Here is a 26,001-nt window from a genome sequence, read left to right as displayed (position 1 = left end):
CGGCCTTTCCTGCCCGTTTTTCCTCCACTAGAACCTCATAGTTCTGGCAAGTGGCTTCTACGAAGCCCGTTTTCTCTTCCACCGGATCGTCCCAACCGGTGACTTCCTGGACCCGCTGTTCCGCGGGGTCCGCCTCTTCCCTTCTCAGCCGAACTCTAGAGAGGCCTTCTAGCATTAGCGGCCAGAATCCGGAGTCCTTCGCCTTCCGGGTCTCATCACCCCCGACCTGAATTCCCGCCAAGACTGAGTAGTTAACGGCTTCGACGTGCCGTGCCACGGCCACTTCCATCAACCTCTTCATGTCGCCACGCCCCGTATTTAGTTCCAGGGCTCTCCGGGTCTCGCTCGCGTGCACCCATTCCAGAGGTACACCACGTTGGTCCTGAGCGCGTCGGCGAAGTCCGCGCAATCCTTCCGAATGTGACCGATCGCGTCACATCACATGCACCGCTGCCCAGCCGGCGGCCTCCGGTCGCGAGGTTGTTCACCGCTGTCTCTTCGGGCCTTTGCGATCTGCAGGTCTCGCGCCATCTGTGTTAGTTCCTCCAGAGCCGCTCCTCCGGACGGGCCTCTGACCACGTCGTTTGATGCCAACCCCAACTCCGGCCAGATTCGGGTCTCTTCCTTCCTCCCATCCGGCACCGAAACCGGCTCCTCGAGCCTCCTCCCCAGGACCGGCCCTGACCCCAACACGCTTCCGTCGCTCCAATCGCGCCGTTTGTCGAAACGGCTGCTGACCTGTTTTACCACGGCCCAATCCGTCGTGAGCCCTTCGTCCGTTTCCAGTAGGGGACCCACCTTTTCCCTATCGAGCGCATCCACCGACTTGACAAATAGCAGCACTCGATTCGTTTCGAGGACTGTCCAGTCCAGCATCGACAGCCGCGCGAACCGTTTTTCGAACTCCTGGAGGAGCACCGACGTGTTCCTCCCTTTTCCGGGGCTTTCCCCCCACGCCATGAAGTCCCGCCTCGACAACCGGAGCGAGTCGTCAAACCCGTACTTCTCGAGGAGCTGCAACTCGAACTCCTCTCAAGTCTGGCATCCGGCCAACACCTCGAGCACCTCCGCATGGATGCCCGGTGTCACCACCCAAGGGAATCCGGACAACCGCCTGTCCACCGGGATATCCCTCATGATCATTTCGGCCCGGTAAGCCTCCAAATAACTTGTGGTGTCTTTCCCTCCAAAACGGCCTATAGAGCCGACGATCGATTCAATGGCTCTGTCGAGGGTACCCGTTCCCTCACCAGCGCTCACGAGCCGGTCGACGGCCACTGCCATTGCCTCTGCTAGCTCTGATCCTCTCATCTTTCGACTCCTTTGCCGCCCTGTTCACGTCGGGTTCACCAAAGATGTTGCGTTGTTACGCGCGTACGTGTAGAAAAGGGGCGGGACCACGGGGGTCTTGGACCGAGGAGCGAGAGAGAAAGATTCACCGACACGTAGAAGCGAGGAGGTGAGAAATAGAACGCAACACTTAATTATAATGACAGAGATTACAAACTCCGACAGTTACAATCGACAAAGCGGCGACGGGCCCGACACGAGGACCCTACCCACGCACACCGACGATAGTCACCGACTCCAAGAAACAAAAGGGGAAGGGGAGCGACTCTACTGGAAGCACACGGGCTGTCCATGAAGCAGAGGCAACGACCTCCCAACACCCGTAGAGAGCGACGATTCCCCGTCCAAGAGAGAGAGCTCCCTCCTTCCGTTCTGCAGCAACCTCCCTCTTCCTCCTCGCGTGCGATGCCCTTTTCTTCTCTTGTCAAGTCCCTTTTTATTCCCTGTCCTCCCCTCCTTCTGACAGAGATACGCACAATCCCCTGATAAATGTGTGCCGCCTCGTATTTCACCCACCGATCCGTTTATGAATCGGGTACAAAATATCAAGTTACGCGTCCATCCGTGTAAGAGCCGGTTCACGTGCCTTTCTCTCCGAATCCGCCTATGGCCGATTTTCTTCACGACAACGGTTCATCGTCGTATGATGACCTAGCCATTCGAAATCCGTAAGGAATATCCGCAATCATTAGCGTATATTCCTTCTTTGGCACCTTTTGGATCAAGTCGACGACATCACCGCAAACCACATTGTAGTAAAGATCTCTCGTAATATCTTTTTTGTGGCTAAATTTTTTAAAGGAGCCATCTTCCTTCATTTCATACACCTTGACTAAGCGACGATCCTTTTCTTTTCTGGCTCGCTCGAGATGTGCAAGGAAGGATGTAGGGAAATCGTGTATATCCTTAACTTCTCCTTGTTTCTTGCCTCGACACGGTTTCTAATAGAAGCAATAGGACATCAGGTATTATTATACAAGCTCTACATATGATGAAAGGGTAATGAAAAACCATCAATACTAACCCAATCCTTGAATGCAATAAAATACTCTCATAATGCCTTATATGAAGACGTTAGAGGATAATCCTCGGTCACTTGTTCCCAAGTTATACATCCAAGTTGTTTCATCATAACTTCTTGGATCTTCATGTACACCTTATGACTGTAAAATTAGAAATCAAGATTAGAACTTTGAATTACACCAGATAGACTACAATTTCAGTATTTGAAAGACTTACTTATTGAACTCAGTGACCATTTCTTCAAGGCTTAAATCTTTCGCCACAACCCTTGACAAAACAGACACAAGAATCTGCTCGTCCTTAATACCTTGCGTCGCTCTCCACAGAGACAACTTCATGTCATCTGCCGCTTCTTCAATTGTCAAGTCAATTTTCTTGGCGGCTTGTGACTTTAACTCTAGTTGAGGGTCAACCTTACATTTCTTTTGTCGTTGACCCTTTACCTCCTTATTCTCCCACATTGAGAAGATTTGATCTTGTAGGTTCCATACTTCTCCATCTCTAAACGCCAATTGAAACCAAGACTCATATTTTCGAAGACCATCAGACTTAACATTATCATCTACAACAATGCCGACTTCATGCAAACATTGACGTCGTAGGCCTGGATGTAACTTCACACCAAACTTTTGTTTCACGTCTAAATACTCGTGGTGGAAGAACTGTATACGCTCAATGGACAACATTTTCTGCCTATAGTCATTATCATTATTATGGTCCCATGCCAACAGCTTAGCCTCTTCGGTTGTGAGCCCAACATAAATTTTGCACTCCGCATACTTGAAGAAGAAAGTCGTTGGATGTTCTCTCACAAGTTTCCGACGTGCCTCTGCTGAATGCGATCCACCAATGACAAAGTAATTATATTGATCATGCTTTCTAATATCAAAATCTTCAATGGTTTCATATTCTTCAGGATCTACCATAACAATAAAAGGCACCACAGTGGCATGAGGATTAATTTTCATTTTTTTCTTGAGATTTTGAACATGCATGCGGTGTGGCTCTCTAATCTCAAGTGGTTGTCGACCTGTTTTTTCATCAATAGGGGGCCGATGGATGTGTGTTATAGGCAAATTAAACACTTGCCCTTTCCTGACCAGTTTACGTTGCATTAACTCTCTCCTTATCTTATTCTGCTCGGATGACAAAACACCCGATGCCAGCTCAGCTCCTGGCGTCCCCTTATTGTCCTCCTCTTCGTTTTCACTTGTTGAATGGGTGTCCGACATTTTGGTTGTCTTCTTCTTTGGTGGTCTTGACTGAACTTTGGATACCCTTTTTGTGGCTTCAATGGGGAGGGCACTTCATCTCTTAGAGTTACATGGCCTTGTATATAAGGCCTCAAGGTAACAATAAGGTTTTGTGAGCTTTCAAGATCTTTTTTGAACGCTTCTGGCCCACAAGATTCCTTTACTAAAAGGTCTTCTAAAAGGAACACTTTACGTACCCCCTTGGAGCACTCTATCATTACCAGTATGTTGGCCGAATTTGCATCTTCATAGTCAAATCGTAGAATACGGCCATACATAAATGGGGTTTCCTTTCCAAGCTGCCCCTCCCCCTTCTTCTTTGTTGTATACAATACGACTTTTTTCTTTGAGTCGACATATTGCATACACCATTCCTTGTCTGTTAGATCACGGTCAGGAAGGTCTTCACCTCCAGTAGCGGCGATAAGTTTCTTTTGGCTAACGTCAATGTGTGGCTGAGATTTTGTCTCCTCGTTGAAGAGAAGCTTTTTTCCTCTCTTCATGGTCTCAGGAGCTACCTTGGTCTGGGCTTCGATTGGAGAACCCTGTATGCGAAGCTTTATTTTCTTCACGGGTCGATCCGACAAGTTCTCAAACGACCTATTTAAGAAAGTATATGCAAAAACATAAGTTAGGTGGTCACGTAGATTAAGGTTGTATATTAAAATATAAATATGAAGATGAAGAATAGTTCTCACTAGCAGGCGATTAGTGGTGAAGTGAAAATATCAATCATGCATTCAGAGTACATGGTAGTCCTATATTCAAAACTCTATTCTAGGCAGGGCTATTCAAACTAGAAAATATATATCGTAATAAGTAAACAAGGTTATATATTCTTTTAAAGAGTAGGTATAACTTATATAGATTCCAAACCTATATTGAGGAGAATTTGCTATCATAAAGGTAATTTGTGGGTTATTTTCTACTATTTTAAGCTATAGTAGGTCATAAAACACCTATAATTAGGGCATGATTTTTTTTAAAAGTAAGGGAAGTCAACATAAAAAAGACTGATTTTGACAGACAATTTGATATCTTTTCCACACAATAATTAATTGTTGCCCCAAAAACACAATTTTTCTCTTCTAGAGCCTTCTTTTATACAGGAACTCGATACGGCGTATCAAGTTCTTGTGATTTCTTTGCTTTTTAAACAGGAACTCGATACGGCGTATCGAGTTCCCGTTTAAAGTTTAGGTTTTAAACATGAACTCGATATGCCGTATTGAGGTCCTGTTTAAAACCTAAACTTTAAACGGGAACTCGATACGCCGTATCGAGTTCCTGTGATTTCTTTGCTTTTTAAATAGGAACTCGATACGGCGTATCGAGTTCTCGTTTAAAGTTTAGGTTTTAAACATGAACTTGACACGTCGTATCGAGTTCGTGTTTAAAGTGTAGGTTTTAAACAGGAACTCGATACGCCCTATCGAGTTCCTGTTTAAAAAGCAAAAAAAAAATATGAACTCGATACGGCGTATCGAGTTCTTGAGCGACAAAACATATTTACAAAAATGTCCACAGTGTCAGAGGCCTACCTGGAGTCCTCGCGCTCGATTCTCTTTGAAGACATGGTTGATCGTGTGGCAGTGGAGGTGGAGATCGCGCTTTTGTGCTTCGTGCTCTGTGTGCTTTGTGTGCTTTGTGTGCTTTGTACGCTCTGTGTGCTCTGTACGCTCTGTACGCTCTTGGGTGCTCTTGTGAGTGAAATATGACGAGGTCTTCCTATTTATAGGGATTGACCACATTGGTTAAAGTAACCATAGTCACCTTAACCAAGCTTGGTAAGTTTGAGGATAGTTAGTTGGTAACCACAGTCACATTAACTAGAGTAACTTATGATTGCATTAATGATTACAAAGTCAAACTAACATATTGATCAATCTTTTATAGTCATAACAACCTGCAATGACTTCAAAGGTCATGAAGGAGATAATCATAGAGATTCATGAATGTACCAATGATTGATTACTAAAAGCAACATTTTTTATGACTCTCAAATGCTGTGTATTAAAGATGCGGGCATGAATTAACCAATGATTGATAAGTCTAATATTTAAAATGGTGAGCATTAAAGAACCAATGAGTGAGAGGTTCTATATCAAATATGGGTGCCATTAATTAGCCAATGATTTTAACATTAATCCAACATATTTATGGCTTGGTAATGATTAGATTTATATTATACTTGATTTAACTTCATATAGATGTAGTTTAAATAATAATTGATATTTTAAATACAATTACTTTATTAAAAATAAAATTTTTATGTATTGTATTAATATAATATTACATAATATAGACATTCTATTGATTTGGCTTTTGTTTAGAGAGAAGTTTATGTTTAGAGAGGAGTATATGTTTAGAGAGGAGCTTATTAGTTTTTTTCCTTACCCTAAGCACATAACTTACAGAGCCCTATCTAGACCTTAAGCCATGAGTGAAGATTCGCTGTTCTCGATTGAAGAATATTGTTTGTCATCAGACTCATCGTTTTCTACTGAAGAGTATTGTTTGTCGACAGAGTCACCATATTCGATTGAAGAATATTGTCTGTCGACAGACTCACCATATTCTATCGAAGAATATTGTCTGAGCTCATCTACAGGGAATGTAAATAATGACACATGTGAAGAATTCTCTATTGAAGAATACGATATTAATAAAGATACGGAGAATGAAGGTAGTGCCAAGGAAACATTGAATAACATTGGCGATGGTCACAACAGAGAATTAGATTGTAACCTCTATGCAGGAAGAGAAATCTGGGAGCCCTATGCATATTAGAAGAATCCCACAAAGAATTCGTCTAGCTAGATTTAGCTTAGTGACATCAGATAAACAGATTGGATTTGATGTCAAAAAAATATGTTGTGCCTGTGGTTGTATGTCTATGATTGGAAAATCAAAGTTGCGAGAATTAAGGCGATACTATTTTTCGATGACCGGTGATGAGCAAGACACTTACCTCGGGTCACATATGCAACTAGTATCTGACAAATGTACGGGGATCAAAGTATGATTCGACTATTATATCTTCCATGCGCAACAGATATGTAGAGTTGCATTCAAAATTGCGTTATGTGTTAGTAACATGCAGCTACATAGAGTACAACAACGTCTACTTAGCGGGGATCAGATGCTCAATTGTAAAGAGGTTCCAAGTATGAAAGGTGCAATTGGAAGACATGCTATTGGTTGGATGAAAACTTACTTTCAGTTAAATTGTGAAGTAATGCCCACTACAGGTAGGATGCACCTTTCTGATAATTATACACGTCGGGAAGTTTATGATGTCTATTGATCTGATATGCTGGGCTCACGTAATAAGTCTATCACCTATAGCCAATTCACAAGATTATGGAGAACTCGGTTTTCAAATGTTATTATTCCTCGTAAAGTACGTGGAAATCTTAAAAGTTTGGCTAAAGGTGCAAAGACATCAATGGAAAAGGATATGAGTAAGAAGTTACTACAAGAGCATCGTGAGGCACAATCCTTAGAACGAAAGAAGGCGATGCATCATAGAGAGAAGTGTTTGAAGAGGCCCGAACAATACATGTGCTTAATGATAGATGGCATGGACCAGAAGAAGTTGTGCTTGCCACATATGCGGAGGCTCCCCAAAGATGTCAATGATGAGTGCCTTGTTCAAATGCACTTGGTGAGATGCTTGGCTTATAATAGGTCTGTTCGACCTCATGTCTTCATTACTTACCCCAATGTTCACAATGACCCTAACCTAACAGTTACAGTCATTCACCGAGTTTTGATGTCTTGGGGCCAACCTTTCCCCCCTGTTCTATACATTCAATTGGACAATACTGCTAGAGAGAACAAAAATTCAACTGTATTTGGCTATCTAAGTATGTTGGTCAACCAAGAATTGTTTAGGAAAGTGAAAGTCAATTTCCTTTTGGTTGGCCACACACATGACCATATAGATCAGATGTTTAGCACATTCTCCAGACAGTTGTCTCGGCATGATGCTTTCACTTTACCTAAACTATTTGATGTCATTTGTGATGCATATACACCACGCCCAAAAGTGTTACACTTGAAGGAGGTATATGACTTTAAGAGATATATATCAGATGGGGGTGGTGGGAATGTTAAAGTGCTTGCTCAGTTAAACAATATAAGTTTCAATCACATTTTTATGATAAAGAAAAATGGAATAAGTGGTTCTACACTTTTGTATGCTAAACAATATTCATCTTCTACAACATGGGAACCTGAAGGTGGTTGCCAATTATTACTTTGTATGCCGAGTACAATTGTCCATGGAGCTAAGCAAATGCCAATTGAGAAGAAAGGACAGTTGCAGAGCGACTTGGTATCAGAACAAAAACGGTCATGGCTCCAAGCCTTAGAAGAAAAAAGAAAGCATATTGAGGCCGCCAAGAAATATGCCGCACAACAAGACATGTCATGGTGGGATGTATTTTATAGTGATCAGAAAGAAATTATAGACAATAATATTGTGTATCTGTTGATAATTGGAATTTGGAAACGCCATTCACATGGTCGCTGCAACATGATCGCGTAAATAGAACTCCGGAGCAACTAGTAAATGCGATTAATGACAGCTTAGTCCATCCACAACAAAGAGACATTTATGTGGGACCAAGGATGACGAAAGCAACCGAAGCTAGATGGCAAGGCAATTTGCAAGAGCTCACCGCGGGGATGTTGATTGCAACGCCGGCTGATGAGAACTCACATGGCCACCAATTTTGGGTTGGTAAAATTCTAGAAGTGATAATGCATGAAATAGAAAACACGATCAAGTCTATGAATGTTCATTGGTACAACACTAGAAGTGCAAATGCTTTTACAGGTAAGTATACATTGGAGATGATTGAATGCCCAACAAGAAGGGGAGGTAGGAAGATGTTGGGAGACAGGTCCCTCCGGATGGGAAGAGAAAAGAACATTGCTGATGAACAAACTCGGAACGCGGTCAAATGGATACTCTGGTATTTGAAGGGCACTTCAAATATGTGTCTCCAATTCGGCTCAGGAAAACCTCAATTGGACGGTTTCACCGATTCGGACATGTCGGCTAATGTGGATACCAGCTGGTCTACATCCGGGTATGTAATGACATATGCAGGGGGAGCTGTTTCGTGGCAGTCGAGGCTGCAAAAGACGGTTGCATTGTCAACCACGGAGGCGGAGTACATGGTGGCTGTGGAAGCCGGCAAGGAAATATTATGGATGAAGGACTTCATCGGAGAGCTCGGTATCCGGCAAGAGGAATACCGACTCTATTGCGACAGTCAAAGTGCCATCCACCTTGCTAAGAATGTGGCCTACCATTCCCGGACGAAGCATATCCAGCGAAGGTATCACTGGATCCGGGAAAGAGTAGACGACCAGGAGTTCGCACTGACGAAGATCCACACGGCCGAGAACGGGTCAGATATGCTGACCAAAGTGCTGACACCCGACAAGCTGGACGCTGTCGTGCCTTTCGGCTCCGGATCGTTGCGTGAGTCGGGTGGGAACCGCTGGGGTTTTGGACTAGGAAGAGGAGAGTTTTAAGGCTAATAAGAATATAAATATGTTGTAAGAAAGAGTTATAGCAAACTCGTGAATCCCACGAGTGTATTGTATTTGATTAATCAATATGAATATAAGAATATAAATTTGGGTTGAAAGAGAATGATATAGAATCCTCGTGAATCCCACGAGTATAGTTTATTAATTGGTGTTTTTTAGAAACATATCCAGTTTCCAAATATTTTTCACACACAATTACATTGTGCTCCCCATCCTTATGTAGTGATGAGGAAGTCTTAGTAATCCATGCTTTTTCTCTAACTATAGACCCCATGCTTTTCCTATAGATAGACTATATGCTTTATCTAAAGTGATCATGCTTTTTTCTAACTTGTGCGTTTTTTATCATGCACGCTAGATGTGTATGTGTAGCTTTTTCTTTTGTTATGCGTTTTTCTAATGTTTATCCTAGCGTGAATTTACCTTTCTATGTGGGACATCTATAGCTTTAACACTAATGAAATGCTAGTGTAATGGTATGACATTACATTATTAACATGGAGGTGCAAGGTTCGAATCTTGCCCTATGCATGTTCCATTTATTTTGCTATTTTCTTCTATTTCTTCATTTTTTATTGAATCTAATACTATATACGTTTTTCACGTAGTGTACAAAATACACTACGACACTCGCCCCCTCCAAACCCGCACATCCTCCGGTATGTGCCGAAGTTGTTGGTGTTTGTTAGTCTCCTCCGTCCGGTCTCTACCCGATTGGTTTCGTTGCCGGCTCGTAGTACCCTCGACTTCTCTTGTTATGTTGACTTTGTCTCTCCATTTGGAGCACATCCATTCTTTCCACCCGAACCATTGTCGACATCCGATCCACCATAGTCTTCGTTCGCTTTTTGCATGGCCCGCTTGGTCCTTGTCATCCGCGGTAGTATCTTTTCTTGCCCTCTTTCTTTTCTTCATCAATCTCGACTTCTTTTCGGATTTTTGGTTTAGTCGGATTAGCTTACTTCCGATTCGGTCTCGTCGGATCGTCTTTCGTTTAGTTCGGCTTCCTTTCCGATTTGTATTCGGTCGATCCGGACTCGGTTGATCGGTTTTTACCGATTCAGTGCTCTTTCGGGTCGGTTTCTTTTCTTTTCTTTTCGTCCGGATTTGCTTTCTTTTCTTCGTTTTCACCTGCCTTGTCCGGTTCGACTTTCGGCACTTCTTTCCGTTGTTCGCTACGTAGGTCCTCCGATATGTGCTCGTTGTTCGGTCCTCGTGTGGTTGTAATGCATGCTTCTTTTCTCGCCGTAGCGCGTGCTTCTTTATTCGCCATAACACGCGTTTCTTTATTCGCTGTAGAGCGTGCTCTGTATTACGCGCTTCTCCCGTCGTAGACCCGACCTCCGCATTGTCGCACTTTCTTTTAGATTGGAATTTCGGATGGATCATTTTCCATCCGAACCGACTTCCGACTTTACCTTCCTCGCCGCCATCTCCCGTCTCTCCGGTCTCACGTTGGTTCTCGGACACAACCGCTGAAGTCTCTAGATATTGTTGGCATGAATCCTCGGTATTAACTTCTTTCGTAGTTTCACCCTTAGCATTCTTCTCGGCTATCTCTTCATCGTATTCGTCGGCTTCGACATTCGTTTTCTCTCCGCCACCTTCCGTCTCTTCGGTCTCACGTTGCCTTTCGATCGCAACCGCCGGAGTCTCTGGAATCAGTGGTGGGGAAGTCTCAATATGGCAATCCGCCATTGATTCGTCCATAGCCACCTCCGATTCGATTTCGTCTTTTGTGGCTACCTCCTTAATCACATCCGCTTCACACTCTTTATCTGCATCAATTATGCAAACATCTATTATGCTTACCCCTTTTTGACCCGATGTCTCGGGCACTTGTATCCCGAAATTTCCTTCTACACTTGAATTATCGGCCTTATCCTTCGCCATCGTTCTTTCACAAGACGAGTGGGTGTCTTGTTCCACTCTTTCTCCCGTGGTATCATCATGTTGTATTTCGGCCTTCATATTGGCTTCATCGTTTTTCCTCAATCGACCATCCTTCATGGGCCATGTCGTTGTTGACGAGATTCTCAGCTTCCTTTCATCATGTCTTCGGCATACCCTTTCGACTTTGGCCCAATCCTCGGTAAGGCTGTTCGCACCGTCATCATCTTCGAGTTCGATCCCAATGTCCATCCTTTCTTTCCGATCGATCGATCTTACGAACATTAAGACTTTATCTCCTCCCACCAATCTTCGTTCCCGCTCCGAGAGTCGAGCAAAACGATGCTCGAACTCTAGGAATGCTTGTGTTGCACTTTGGTGGGTCTTCTCCGACGCCACCTATTCGTCGAATTCTCGTCGATCTCGTCCCGTCCATCTCTCATAGTCATATGCCTCCCGTAAAGCTTCTTCAAAGGACTCCCATGTCGAGTTTTGTTGTTGTATCTTGTGGATTCTCTCTTGTAGTTCGTCCGAGGCCACCCGACTAAAGGATATCACTTGCAATCCTTCCGGTATCCGATATTGCATCATCTCCGCCTTATATTCACGTAGGTAGCGTGACACACCCTTACCGTTGAATTCCCCGTTTCGTCGCAGAAGCCGCTCTACTGCCGCCTTCATCTCCGACATCGCACGTTGTTCTTGTTGCATCTGCTCAAACATTATCATCATCATGTTCATCGCCTCTTGTTAATTCTCCATCTCCTTGCCACCCGTCTTCACGTCGGGTTCACCAACTGTGTCGTGCCTTTCGGCTCCGGATCGTTGCGTGAGTCGGGTGGGAACCGCTGGGGTTTTGGACTAGGAAGAGGAGAGTTTTAAGGCTAATAAGAATATAAATATGTTGTAAGAAAGAGTTATAGCAAACTCGTGAATCCCACGAGTGTATTGTATTTGATTAATCAATATGAATATAAGAATATAAATTTGGGTTGAAAGAGAATGATATAGAATCCTCGTGAATCCCACGAGTATAGTTTATTAATTGGTGTTTTTTAGAAACATATCCAGTTTCCAAATATTTTTCACACACAATTACATTGTGCTCCCCATCCTTATGTAGTGATGAGGAAGTCTTAGTAATCCATGCTTTTTCTCTAACTATAGACCCCATGCTTTTCCTATAGATAGACTATATGCTTTATCTAAAGTGATCATGCTTTTTTCTAACTTGTGCGTTTTTTATCATGCACGCTAGATGTGTATGTGTAGCTTTTTCTTTTGTTATGCGTTTTTCTAATGTTTATCCTAGCGTGAATTTACCTTTCTATGTGGGACATCTATGCTTTAACACTAATGAAATGCTAGTGTAATGGTAAGACATTACATTATTAACATGGAGGTGCAAGGTTCGAATCTTGCCCTATGCATGTTCCATTTATTTTGCTATTTTCTTCTATTTCTTCATTTTTTATTGAATCTAATACTATATACGTTTTTCACGTAGTGTACAAAATACACTACGACAACGCATGCCGGAAGCGGATCGGACTGGTAAGACACCCCATGCCGGAGTGAAGGAGGAGTATGTTGGGAGACAGGTCCCTCCGGATGGGAAGAGAAAAGAACAGTGCTGATGAACAAACTCGGCCGAGGCCGATAGGTCGAGGCCGAAACTGTATGAGGAGTACCCAGCTACGGAGAGCCGGATGATGCAGACCCAGTGAAGACCGGATGAGGAGTACCCGGCTATGGAGAGCCGGATGGCGCAGACCCGGTGAAGACCGGATGAGGAGTACCCGGCTACGGAGAGCCGGATGATGCAGACCCGGTGAGGACCGGATGAGGAGTACCCGGCTACGGAGAGCCGGATGATGCAGACCCGGTGAGGACCGGATGAGGAGTACCCGGCTACGAAGAGCCGGATGGCGCAGACCCGGTGAGGAATGCTCTCCGGATGAAGAGACATATTCGTAAATATGTTTTCTGAAGAGCCCACCGTGGCTATATTTGTAAATAGCCGAAAAGTCATATTAGTATAAATATGACTTAGGGCAAACTTTTAGTGTGTGTTGTCATTCTTGTTGAAAAAGTATAGAGAGAGCACGTAACCGTGTACAGAGAGAGAGAGTGAGAAAGAGGTCGTTGCCTCTGCTGTAACCGCCGCCTGTGGCGAAGATCTGTGAACACGAGATTGTTGCCTCAATGAACTCACTGTTGTACATTCTTACATAGTGACAGTTTGCAGCCTGTGGGCTGCCGTGGTTTTCCCCCTAGTTTGGGGTTTTCCACGTAAACCTCCTATGTATCTTCCTCTTCTTTGTGTCGTGTTTTATTTCCCGTTTTTTCTGTGTATCATTCTAAGCTCGGTTGTGGCCGAGCGTTGTGCATAAGGAGCGTTGAGTTCCCGTCAGAAGAGGAAGCGAAACATTCGTAACACCTCGACCCTTGATATCTCTGATGTGGATATCATCGTGTACGACTTCACACTTACAAAAGCCGGACGATTAAGGAAGTCAACAATAGATATAATAAAAGAAAAATTACCAGGTCTACAAGGTGGCTCGAGTCAAAGGCAAACGAGATCTGCTACATATAATCTAGAGTCAAACCATTTGGTTTATGACGAAGATAATGCACTGATTGGTACATCCGAGGATGATGAGGAGGAATCGTCATTGTATATTAGTTATAGTAGTGATTCTCCGTAAAGGAGTGATCATGAATGTATATTTGGCTATTAAGTGTAACTACATTCCTCTTGTAACAAATCGAGTAATATAAAAGCATGTGTTTTGAATTCTTATGATTTCTAAAAAATCGTTTCTTATAAAATAACATTGGTTGTAAAGTTTGTGATATAAATTGAGAATGTATCTTTTTGAAATTCGTCTTTATTTAGTTACTTCTAAATCACGAAAATAATGGATTTTTAACCTTTTTCATAGTATGTTTGAACATGTATGATACTGGTATCAATGTGTTTTGTAAAATCATTGAAAAAGCCCTAAAATCAACCAAAATTTCCCTTATCCTTCCATTTATGCGCGATCCTTCCACTTGTGAACGCGAACGTGATTTCCTACCTCCAAAGTGAAGGCATTCGTAGAGAATTCTCGTGCTGACACACACCCCAACAAAATGGAAGAATCGGCAAATACTTGAGGTAGCATGCGCCATGATGCATGAGAAGCACATGCAGAATTTCTATTGGGCCGAAGCGGCATCCACGGTCGTCTATCTCATGAACCGATGCACCACGAATGGAGTGCATGAGCTAACTCCATACGAGCTCCTCGTCGGAAGGAAGTTGATCCTGTCACACCTCAAGTTGTTCGAAAGCATTGCGAATGTACGCATCCCGAACGAACAACGACAAAAGCCCGACGCAAAGTCGGAGGAATGTATCCTCATAGGATACTCGTCCGAGAAGAAGGCGTACAAGTGTTACAACCCTTCTACCCGAGCGGTTCGGGTAAATCGAGACGTAGTCTTCGATGAGTCCGCATCGTGGTACGCACCAGAGGCAACCTCGACTCTGACTTCGGTCGAACCGGAATCCGCTGAACAAGAGGTAGAAGATGGAGATCGCTTCGAACACATGTTCGAAGAAAGTCCGATTACAACCGAGCTTAGTAGGCCACAAGAGCCCCCACGCGACCCAAGCACGTCGCGGCCAAGTACGAACTTGAACAAAGGCAAAGGTAAGATGCCCGAATACGAAGTCGATCACCTTGATGACAATGATTCGGATGGATCGGCTCCCTCACTAGATAGTGAGTTCGGTGTACCCATCATGCGGACACTCGGAGTAAAGAAGGCGCTCACATTGGCAAGTGAAAAACTTCGACGCTCATCTAGAGATAAGAACCCCGTCATGCGGCTCAGCTACAACGAGTTAATTGGCCCATCATTACAGCTTCGCGATGAAGGTAGCGGCCAAACAAGAGCCCAAGAACTCCACCGAAGCGGCTCGTATCCCACGATGGGTGGAAGTAGTCGACCTTCGCCCTCACACTACAAGCCTTCGTCACCGGCTTGAGGCGGAGGACTCGAGATTGTCACGGCGAACAAAGCCGAAGGCTGGACGGAAGCCGACATCGGAAGCTGGACAACGCCGAAAACAACGTTGGATGTCGGACGCCTCACACTTGAGCTTGAGGGGGCGTGTTGAGAGATCAAGCTCAACTTAGTTTAGTTAGTTAGTCAACAATGTAACTTTGTAGTTACCTAGATAGAATCTAGTTAGTGTGTTGACCATAAAGCCGTAAATAGGATTTTGTACTCAATTGGGATACATTGTAGATCCACCACTCCATGCTCATTTAATATAGGACTTACACGTTGTACCTATATTCTCCTAGCACATGTGCACCCTTGCACATGAAACCTATATATACCTCATTGAAGGTATTTTTGTATTGGGTGATAGTTGATGATATTTACCTTTTAATATACTTCATCATCCCCCATCTTGTTTTTGTGTTATAAGTGCACTTCTCTCTCTCTTCCTCTCACGCACACATACACGCACATATCACTTAATCTTCTGCTACGTAATCGCTTAACTTAATCATATAATTAAGTAATAATTATTCCTTAATTAATTACCTAATCCTTAACAACTCTAACTACTAAAACTTATATTAACCAAAAGAGGTCGATGCAATTATGGTGCTCTAGGTCCCTTTTTATAGGTGATCCAAGAGTATCTCTACCAAGATTACACTTGCCTTGTTCGGCAAGAACTTACAAAATTGTCTACTCTAATTCTAATAGTCGGCAAAATTACATTTAAATTTGAATTCTATCTTTTCATACTTATACGCTTTCCGACTCCGACTCTGACTTGTCGACCTTTGTCCCTCGGGTAGCCGACCGGCTAACACAGTCACTTGATGAGACAAAAATTCTTCGCGATGAAACTCTCTAGCCTTGACACCAATTAATAGAGTGATGTGATGGTGTGATAAATTTCTCCAAAACACCAAGGGAGTGGGTTGTTTTGTGAGAAGAGAGGAAGTGGAGAAAACTATGTAGAAAAATGAAGAGGTAACCCCAATCGCCAAAAGTTCCCACCTTATTATGTGAGATTTGGGACCAAATCTTAATAATAAGTAACTTTTCGGTCATTCGTGCACGTTCACACACAACCAATGACCAGAAGTTATAAAGATAATGTAAATTTCTATAACCCCCCAAATTGGGGTAAAAGATATAGTAAAGGTATGTCTAGAAAGCTCCCTTCGGGGGCTTTCACATGGAAGGGTCAAAATATACACAAAAGGGAAGTTCTTGGGGACTTTATCCTCAACATAAATGTATGTGAATCAATAAGTTTATAAATGTATGTATGCATGGATGTGACTATGATTGTAAGAATATACGTATTTGTATGAATGAATGAATGTGTGCTTGTATATAAATGTATGGATGTGAATGAATGTATATGTAGATATGAATGAATGTATGTGTAATATAACCTGATGATTGAATTTATCATCAAGTTGGAGCCACAAAAAGAAACTGTGTATGTGTTGTTATCTAACATTTATGCAGTTGATGAAGGAAAGAAAAAGAAAAAGCAATGACCTTGATCTAGTTCAATGCTTCACGTATATGTATAGGGACTCCTTTGTTGGCTCTTTTCTGGAGGGTGGACTATTCATCTTGTTGATTTGGAGAATGATATGGCTTCATTGTACTTTCTTTGCCTATAAAGATTGTCTAGGTTTTTTACTTACTTATCTTTACCTAGAAAGATTGGCTAGGGTCGTATGTAATATTGGACTATTTTGTACATTGCCTCTAGCCACTTTAATTTTAATACATGATGATTGATAGTATGTATGTGATTGAAAACATAAATGACTGTATGAATGTAAAATGTATGGATAAATGTGTGTGTGTGTGTACTCATATCCATGCGTATGTGCATATGTATTTGAAACCCTACTTACATGTGTGTAGATTGATTAGGCAAGAAGTTGACAATATAACTTGGACTTGATGGTGTCTTCTATCTGCGATGATCGGTAAATATGAATGAGAAAAGGAGATTCTTAACTCCTCTTTTCTTATAACCGCTTTTCTAGAAACAATGTTAAATGTCAACATTTTTACCCCAACTTTTAGCATTGTGATATAGCATAGAAATGTCACCAAAATTTCATTGGCAATGCCAAACATCATAGTTAGTGACACACACTTTCTATGATGTTTCATATTGCGGTTTTGTTAAAACGGGCACGTCTCTACATGCCCTTTAAGTAGTGGTGAGGGCATACTCATTGAGCAATGCATTTTGATAATCTCCCAACTCAAATTGGCTTCCTGAAGATCTACTAGAATATGGGGGTGTAACCCTAGTGACATCACATATATGTACAAGCAAATATGTATGTATGTATATATATATGCATGCATGTTTTGATGTGTAAGTATGTGCATGGTGTATATGCACTTGTATGTGTGCACTTCATGGGCACTATGTGCTTTTGTAAATATATAAGGTATGTATATATGTGTGTTTGTATCAATATTTGAAAATGTGCATATGTGTATGTATGTGCATGTAAATGGGTAAGTTCAAGTATATGTATACGAAATATATATGTATATGTTTACTTTTATAAGTATGTACATATGAGTTTACATATATATGTAATAATGTAAGTATATGTGTATGTGTAAGTGGAGATGTGTATATATAATTTTCTTTATATATATGTGTTTATGTATTTTTCTGTGTGTAATTGTATATTGGTGCGTAGGGTTATTTTATGGATTATGGAGGTTCTCTTATTCCTGGGTAGGTCCTAAAGAGGGGAGTAGTGTAAAAGAAAGGGGAAAGTTTTGTGTGATTGGTTGATGTCGAGTGTTAATTGTTGGTCTGCCTCGATTCGTCTTCTTACATTGTCCCTTTTACTTTTCTTTCCCCATTTTCTTTCTTTTTACTTTTAGGCCTTCTTGTTTCGACCTTAGACCATGCTTTGACGACCTAGTGGCAAAGCCTAGGCCGGAACAACCTATAGGGCTTCTTGTCCTTCTTCTTGGACAAGTATCGTCCAATGGTAGGGTGTTGGGTTTCAAAGAAATATGGGTTTGAATCTTGTCACTCATAAATTTTCCACTTCGACTTAGAATATGCTCGAGTAAGAAATTCTAATTTAACTAACTTAGAATGTTTTGGTGATGGTGATGGAACCATTGGAATTCTAGGTAGGAATTTTGCTTCTTATGAAAATATAATTTTTTCACATAAATATTTGATCCAAAAATTCTATAGTGTGAATAGATACAAGTTTTGTAGCAATTTATCATGTACCAAATACATCATTCATTGAAAATTTAAATCTCTAATATATCAAAATCAATGTTTTTGCTCTCAACTCCAATGAGCACTTTGTTTTACACTCTCTTAGTTTTACAAATATAAACCATGTCACATATGGTGTAAGAAATAAAGAAGATGAAATAACAAATAAAAATTGTGTTGGAAAGAGATCCTTGAGTTTTGGCATAGTGGCTATGCTCGACGACTATGATTGATGGTCACGTTGCCTCTTATCATCATAGGCCTCCTACACACACTCATGATTCACTACCTTGTGTCAAACCAAATTTGGGTGGACCTCCTCCTTGAATCCCAAAATGACCATCATTGACAATGAGTTCTCCTCCTCCTTCTATAGGTTTTAGGAGGGCCCTTGCCAAAATAATAACTTGTAGCATCAGTCACCACTTGTCCTAGCTCAATTTTCAGAAAAGTACATTCTTTATCCTTCTATCATTTATATTAAAAACCATTGTTTCCGCTTTTTGTAGCACAAGAAGGTTTCAAACCTTGCATCTTATCATTCCAAGTGTTTGTTCTATCCACTACATCTTTTCATTGGTTCGAATTTAGACTTCGATATTTCTCAATACTTCTTGATTATAACCTTAGACTCTTATAAACATTTCCCCCCTTTACACACACCACATCCTAACACCGGTGCCACTCTTCACCACTTTCCCCATCCTCTACAACCCCCTTCACTCGTCTCTTTGTACATGTTGATGATCTTGCTTCTTACTCAAAGTGTTTTAGTAGTAACACATGTAGCTTGGTGCTTCCATGTGTGTTTATACTTACATTTATACTGTCTTAAAGTTAAAGTTAACTTCTTAGCTAGGAACATCTTAGTGTGACCAATGTTAAGAGTGCACAAGATTAGGGGTCCCAAGGTTAGCAACTCGAGAGAGATAGAAAATCACTCTCACCCAGTTCACCACCAATAGTGTATAAGACGGTCCGAATCACTAAGCTGACAATATCAATATGGAGGCAAAACTTTGTTGATACATAGAAGTGTGCTCAACATAACACACTTGGGGTCAACACATGTGTTTGGAAATAAGGTGCACTAGAACGTGGTGGTATTCTAGTAAACTTTTGTTTTTAAGTTTGTACAAGTAATATCTGTGCAATAGTGTGTGTGCATGTGCACACTCTTGCATGCTTGTCCATGTGCTTTGGATATACGTGAAGGTGAATGCACATGTAATTGTGTATAACATCTATGTTTTTATATTGAACAATGTGTACAATGCACTTGATGACCTTATGTACTTGTTTTTGCACGTGTGTACGTGAAAGGATTTGCGTTCGCAAATTATGTTTACGTGCTTTTATGCTTCTGTGTAATTGTGTGTGTGTATTTATATGTAAATATGTGTATTTGTATATACTTTAAAAGGAGGGTTGGGTGTAGGCTTTAAGAATTAAGAATTATATTTGTAGATGTATTTCACTGGAAATCTAGGGTATTCGAAAAAACATAAAGATCCCGCTTTTTTCTTCTTTTTTTGAGATATAAGGTTTTGGATTACAAGGAAAATGGAGGTACGGGTAAAATTTAAGAGTTGTAGGATCAACCCTAGGCTTGACATTGAACTAGGGTAGGGGGGAAGGGTGGTGTTGTCTTCTATTGCAAGCAACAACATAGCCTACAGTAGCAACACATGTCATTGCTCCCTCTACTCCTCGAGATGTGCCCTCTTCACTGAGTTCTACCATGGTGAGTTCACGTGATAGAGGTCTTTGAGTTCTATAGTGTGTTCTCCACATGACAAAACACTGTCAATTTTGTTATGTTGGGTCCACAAGATAGAACTTCTAGGTTTATTGAGTGACAGTGGGTTTACACACAATGGGCTCTACATAAGAGAATCTTTTGAGTTCTCTCATGTTGAGCTCAACAACCAAGCTTTACACAAATCCCTTAGCGTTTGGTAAATTTTAGGTAGAACCAACTACTTTGGCACTTTGAAAGTCGAAGAAACTAGAATACGGGAGGTTGCAAAATAACCAAATTTCGTTGTTTTAGTTGGTAATCAGTTTTAACTAAGGAAGTGAGTGGTAGGGTGGAATAGCAATTCCCTTAGGGTTACATGAAAAGAGTGATACAACAAGTTCCACAAAAGGACACAGAAGTGTTCACCTCAAGGAGAGAACTAATGAGAAATTTTCATGCATTGTGCCTAGGATGCACAACCGAAGGGACGCGTATAAGTTATGTATACACAAGGTGGGGCAAGGAGTGCAAGTCGGAGCATAAATAAATGTGTATGGTGTGTAGGCACGTGTGTATGTGTGTATCATGTATGTATGATGAGACTTATATGTATAATGAAAGAAGAAGAGACATTGATTTATCCCACATATTGATGCATTAGAGGAATGTAGTGATATATATAAATAAGTAGAAGCCTTTTATTTTCATCCTGGGTATGTTTGTACTTGTAACCTTAACAGGGGGATGTGTGGAGGCTGTGTGGAGGCATGGCTCCGTTGTGCTAAAGGACCGGCAGGTGGCTTATTGTGGGCGCGCCTGCTCCAAGCCGAGAGTGACGGCCGGAGCCTCTCCGGAGGGAGAAGCGTCTGTCGCCTTAAAGTGGTGGGGCACAACGTGTTAGGCTGGCGACGGAGCAACGAACACCCCCCTCTCTCGGTGGTGGAGGGACCATGTCTTAGCCCTAGCAGCTCCTGCTCACCATCCTCTCAGCGCCGCTCACTGTCCACCGCAGCCTCCCCCAATCTTTTCCATCCTTCTTGCATGACACAAAATCTAGCTACTAAGCATACATTTTGTACACAAAGAAGTTACATTTAGGGTCTCTCTCTATATATAACATATATGGCTCAATAACTGATGATGGATGGGCGAAGAAGCACTTGGCCATGTTGAATTTGAACAAAATCTATCTCGTAAGCTATCAATACATTTTGTACACAAAGAAGTTACATTTTGGGCCTCTCTATAACATCTATGGCTCAATAGCTGATGATGGATGGGCGAAGAAGCACTTGGCCATGTTGAATTTGAACTATAGGTTCGAAATGTAACCGCGTTGATGTTCGGTTGACTTCGATTCCTAAGAAATAATGGAGCTCGTCCATATCCTTCCTTCTTCTCAAAGTTGCTGAGAACTTTTGTTTTCACACGCTTGATGTCTTTGAGGCTTTCTCCTCCAATGGCTAGGTTGTCAACATACAAGATGATAAAGAGCGTGTTTCGTTGACTATTCTGAATATACAATGAGTTGTAGGATTTTGACACTTTGAAGCTGATTTGATAAAGATATCGCATTATCTTTGAGTGGTATGCCCTTGGAGCTTGTTTCAAGCCAAAGAGAAACTTTTTCAATCGGCATATTGACACGGGATGTGCTTTAGACTTTAATTCGAGTGTACACTTCTTCTAGACCCCCCTGGAGGAAATCATTCTTCACGTCCATTGGTGAAGATGCCACCCTTTCGCTATCGTGATCGCTGCTAGTATGATTAATAGTGTCGCCATCTTTGCCATTGGGGCAAAGGTCTCTTTGTAGTCGATCTTGTGCGTCCGAGCATAACCTTTTGCTACAAGTTGAGCTTTGTATTGATTGACGGTGCCAATCGGCATTGTACTTGATTTTGTACAGCCATCGGCATTTGATAGCCTTCTTTTGTTCGGAGGATGGGACAAGGTCCCATGTGTTGTTGTTGACCAATGCTTGCATCTCCTCCTCTATGGCTTCCATCCATCGTCCATCAAGGATCTTCAGTTGCTTCGGTGAACCTATCAAGCTCTCGAATAGTTGCCACTTCCATCATAAACGTATAATGAGGCGCCATGTACTCACGATTGGTTTCTTCTACAGAGTTGATTGGTGAAGTTTCTTGCTTGTTGATTCAAGGGCCTTCTTAACTCTTGGTGTCCGCATGATGTGTACACCAAACTCGTTGTCGATTGATCGGGACGAGCTATCATAGACGAGTGTAAATAAGCTTAACCAAGATGAGACTAAGTATTAAGAGAGAGAATAGACAAGAGAAAGAGAATAAGAACTCAACTTATGCTTTTGTAACTCGTGTTGTTCACCTTGATTAGACCAGGGCGTTGGTGCTAGAAGACTACCGAGGCGTTGGTGAGACCGAGTGGCATCACCTTGTACTCGAAATGCGCATAACGTTGTCGTAGTGTAATTCACACACTACGTGAAAAATTACATTTTTGGTTTCTCCGGATAGGATATGGAGTACCCAGTGAGAACCGGAAGGAAGAACCGGTGAGGACCGAAACCGGTAAGGAGACCCGGCAAGAGCGGGATGAAGAAGGCCGGTGAGAGTCTCTCACCAAATGAAGAGACACATTTGTAAATAGAAGAAAGTATAAAATTATATATTACATGCATAGGGCAAGATTCGAACCTTGCACCTCCATGTTAATAATGTTAAGCCTTATCATTATACTAGCGTATTATGACTTTTAAAGTTATACTAAACTTTATCCCATGTAAATACTCTAGACATGCATGGTACAAAAAGTTATTCATGCATAGACACTCGAGTTAAAAGAAAAGATGAGATAGAAAGCTAATCATGCACATGCAGTGTGCATGAAAACTAAAGATAGGAAAAGCATGATGCTTGCATGTGATAAACTTAGACTCTTCCAACACTATATAAGGAAGAGAGAAAGATGTATAGAGATTGTTGATTATTTTACAAGGGTTGATTAATATAATATATTCGTGGGATTCACGAATTTGCTAACTATTTTTCTCTCTTAATCTGAGTACTCACTAATATACTATACTCGTGGGATTCACGAGTTTTTCATATCTTTCTTTCTTACAACATATTTCATATTCTTCATTGCCTTAGAATTTTCTTTTCTCCTAGTCCAAAACCTCAGTGGTTCCCACCCGACTCACGCAACGATCCAGCACTGAAAGGCACGACAGCGTGTCCAGAAGGCCGTTTTACACTTGTCTCCAAGCTTCATGTGTACTAGATTGTAGGGTCCCGAAGGTCAATTTTGGAGAAGATACACCTGGTTCGGAGTTGATCAAGGAGTGTTGGAATTAAGGGCAAGGGATAAAGATTACGCACCATAACTTTGTTGAGACCTCGATAATCCACACATAGGCGTAATGAGTCATCCTTCTTCTTGAAAAATAGATTGGGGCCCCAGTTGGTGATTTGGAGGGTTATATGAAGCCCTTCGCGAGGCTTTCATCTAGATATGTGCGGAGAGCCTCATGCTTGGGTTTACATAGGCCATAGATGGGACTGAATGGTGGATGTGTGCCATCTTGGAGTTCGATTGGGCAGTCGTAGGGGCAAATTGTTGACAGGAATGAAGACGTCTCGCAACATAACCAAGAGTGTAGCGACCAAGCCGGAATCGCCGCAAGGGAATCAATAGAGTGTAGTGACCCAACAGGAATTGGCCACATTGGTGTTTATGAAAAAGTGATGGAGCGGTTGCACCAATCCACTATCGGATTGTTTGTCTCCAACCAAGATAGCCCTAAAACAATTGGATGTCGGGGGGTTGCAATGAAGTAGAATGTTAGTACCCCCCTGGTGAAGCCCAAGTTGAAGTACCAATGGGATGGTGGCTTCTGTAACCGCCCCCGAAGAGAGAACCCATTCGTCGATCGCTTCAATGGATATGGGTTGGGATGTGTAAACAGTGGGGATATTATGTGTTTGGACCAACGAGATATCGATAAAACAAGTAGATGCTATGGAGTTGCGCAAGGCATCAGATTGTACCCAAAACAAAGACTTACTTTCAAAGCATAACCTCCTAACTGCGTAACTCAATTGTAGAATCACAGAGAAGTTGGGTAATGAAAAACGACCAATGGCATGGCTCCTACTACAACCAGACTTGGTCATTTTTTTGTTGTCGAGAAACCTCTACGTGATAGGCATGGTGGAATTGGTGTTGAGTGCCCTACACAGGGCAATGCTGGATGACATGGCCGGGGGTACCACAATAGAGAAAGAGGCCATTGTCACGTCGATGTTGGCATTGGGCATCAACTACTGGTTGGAACCAAGCGTGGTTGATCTCCATTGGGGTATGGGTATCGGCCTCCATCGAGGTATGTGTATCAGTGGAAGATGGTAAGGTTGGTGTGGTTGGCAAAATTGATACATATGGCATGGTTATTGATGTGTTTCGGTAGGACTGAAACCCTCGAGTCCCACGTTCTTCCTGACAAAGTTCAAAAGACGATTATCACACTGAACCGCTTGGGACATTACTTGAGAGAGTTGGAACCGACCGTCAAGTGCGGAACAATCTCAACACTCTTTGAGTTGAAGATCTTCAACGAGTACAAAGAAATAGGATGACAACAATGGACAATTGAATCATAAGACAAGATCAACAATGGAACAAGGGAAGAGAGACAACAAAGTAGGCACAAGCCAGATGTAACTGTATTATTCTTAGAGAGTTACAATAGCACAATGTACAAAATGAATATTAACCTTTACACTAGGTTACAAGAGTTAGTTTAAATACTAACTGACTTAGGGCAACTGCCATTTCCACTATTTAAAGAAATAGCCTAAACCTAGTGTGTCCAATGGGACAATGTGAATACGTCCATTAGAGATCCGTATTCGACACTCCCTTGTAATGGGCGCAATAAAAATCTGTAAAAATGAATGAACAAGAAATACAGATTTATACAAGGTTGTCGGACAAGTCAGCTTTGTTCGAGTCGACAAAATCTGAGAACATAAGACCGGGTCAGCCTGGGTCGGAAGAGCTGAAGCTGAACTTTGAACTTTCGATGCTAATTGTCCGAAACCATGATGAGTGTTCGACTCAATCAAGTTGATTCTTCGTTACGCCCATTTGGTGCCGAATGGATCGGAACTGATCCGTCAAAAGATACTTTGTCATCCCATCAGCGACATTATCGATTGTAGATATCTTCTTGAGGTCGATTTTCCCTAAAATGGTAGTCCCGAATGAAATGATGTCTCACATCAATGTGCTTCGAGGTGTTGTGTTGAGCAAGATTTTTTGGAGTCGACTTATCAAAATGTTGTCATGAAATCTGCATGTCTGTGTCGGAACGAGCGGAACCACTGGGGTCTTGAACTAAGGAGCCAGAGAGACCACCAACCTTGCAGAGAATGTCTTGTTCGGTTGCTAGAGGTCTTTATAGAGTGCGTGGGCTTGCAAGAACTTGTATTCTATCCAGGCCTGTCGCCGTATTATGGTATATTTCCTTTGGCATTGTTAATTTTAATACCAATGGAGCATATTTTTTATGGAAAAACAAAAGACTCAAGTAAAAACGCGAAAAACGGACAAAAATAGAGACTAGAATGCAAACCCAAACACACACACAGAGCGAGATTTAGATACAGCAAACCAGAAATCGATTAAATGATAGAAAATACAACTGGACTTGGCCGACAACAGAGGTTCGAGCTCCGAACACACACTGACACACAGAAACGATTAGCCTCTGGTTGGGAGCACGCGGGCTTCCTAGCGAGCAGAGGCCTCACCTTCCTTCACCGACTACACATAAGAGGGAAACCGAAATTTGCAAACCAACAACACATTCCCCT

At 42.1% G+C, this 26,001-nt stretch overlaps 1 non-coding gene across 1 annotated transcript; it reads left to right on the top strand.

Moving 5' to 3' along the window:
* The first annotated feature begins 20,864 nt into the window (after positions 1-20,864).
* Positions 20,865-21,121, top strand: LOC147866372 (signal recognition particle RNA). Its single transcript, XR_015529594.1, has one exon.
* Positions 21,122-26,001: the final 4,880 nt, after the last annotated feature.

This window comes from Azolla caroliniana, unplaced genomic scaffold, assembly GCF_043228905.1.
Source record: "Azolla caroliniana isolate FFs.n. ecotype wild unplaced genomic scaffold, voAzoCaro1.0.p SCAF_3, whole genome shotgun sequence".
In the NCBI taxonomy this organism is placed as follows: domain Eukaryota; kingdom Viridiplantae; phylum Streptophyta; class Polypodiopsida; order Salviniales; family Salviniaceae; genus Azolla; species Azolla caroliniana.
The sequence above is the reverse complement of the archived record's forward strand: the minus strand, read 5'-3'. Positions and strand labels throughout refer to the sequence as shown.